This window comes from Aplysia californica, unplaced genomic scaffold, assembly GCF_000002075.1.
Source record: "Aplysia californica isolate F4 #8 unplaced genomic scaffold, AplCal3.0 scaffold00388, whole genome shotgun sequence".
Taxonomy (NCBI): Eukaryota; Metazoa; Mollusca; class Gastropoda; order Aplysiida; family Aplysiidae; genus Aplysia; species Aplysia californica.
In genome coordinates this window covers 600,544-602,314 of record NW_004797658.1, presented here as the reverse complement: position 1 = coordinate 602,314, position 1,771 = coordinate 600,544, and positions in this window count along the sequence as shown.

Genomic DNA, 1,771 nt, shown 5'->3' with positions numbered 1-1,771 from the left:
CCTCCCTCCCCCACTCTCCACCACCTCCTCTCTCACTATCCCCCCTCTCCTCCCTCTCTCTCTCCGTTCCTCCCTCTCCTCTCCCCCATTAGCTCTCAATAATCCGTGCTATTACACAAGTCAGACATGACGGATGACGCTATATTCTCATCTCTGCTTCTTTCTCATGGCTCTCTCCGCGGTTTTTGCTCCTGTTTTTAATGGGGCCATTATTTTTCCCTTGCTTTTTGTGTTTGGTTGTTGTTTGTTTTGTTTTGTTTTTTGGGGAATGGGGTTAAACTTTTAAAATATGATAATTTTTGGGTTGTTTGTTTCCTATTGAGCAGGTCTCTGGAAGATTGAAAGCCTGTCAAGTTTCAAAGGACGAACATTTTGCTGAAGCCGCTTTGACATTAGAAGGATAAACTTGGAATTGGAAAGGGTGGGGGACAAACCATGCTCTACAAAAGTCGCACCACAAACCTTAATGACACACATCACACCACAAACCTTAATGACAAACATCACACCACAAACATCACACCACAAACCTTACTGACAAACATCACACCACAAACATCACACCACAAACCTTAATGACAAACATCACACCACAAACATCACACCACAAACATCACACCACAAACATCACACCACAAACATCACATCACAAATGTCACATTACAAACATCACACCACACTACTTACATCACAAACTTCACACCGCAAACATCGCATCACAAACATCACATAATACCCCAAATCTTAAATCACAAACATCACATCACATCACAAACATCACATCATACCCCAAATCTTAAATCACAAACATCGCATCACATCACAAACATCACGTCATACCACATATCTTACACCACAAACATTAAATCAAGTCACAAACATCACATCACAAACATCACATCACATCACAAACATCACATCATACCACACATCTTACATCACAAACTTCACACCACAAACCGTACAACATGATCTGGGTTCACCAAGGTGAAGGGTAGACACCCGAAATTATTGGCATAGAAAAAAAAAACCCACAAAAAGAAAACAACCAAACCTCAACCCCCTCAGGTGTTGCGTCAATTTGGCGGGTTGCTGAGGCGTGTCGTGTCGACACCCTCCCAGACCCCCGACCTCCACGAAGAGGCATTACTCACACCATTCCTCTTTCTCCTCTACCTCTTCTTTCAATCTTTTATCTCTTTATTTACCTCTTCTGTCAATCGTTTATCTCTTTCCCTCTCTACCCCATGTTTGTTTCTCGCAGTTCATGACCTCCAGGTAAAGTACCGCGTTAGATCATTCACTGGCCACATAACCTCATACCTTTATTGCCCTTCTCTCTATCGAAGAACAAACGAAGGTACGGAGGAAAAACAAATAGCGGCCGGAGCATATTTTCAACAGGGTGCAAGGTAAAACAAAAATTGAAGACACAAAAAAACCCAACCCAGTTTGGAGACACGAAAAATAAAAGATGAAGAAAGATAATTGAATAACGGTTGGAGCACATTTTCAACAGGGTGCAATTGAAACACAACTAAAGAAGAAAAAAACCCCAAAAAAAGAAAAATTTAAATGAAGACGCCAAAAGTGTGAAATGAAAAAAGATACTGCGTTTTCCATCTGGAAAAGAAACAAAATCCCTATAAAAACAGATTTCATTTCTCCAAGGTTTTTTTTCTGCTCTGGTTTTTGTCGTAGTCGTGGCATCGTCTTTGGTTACAACAAAAGCTTCAGGGGGGTGAGTCTGTCTACCGGGCGTCGCTCTTGT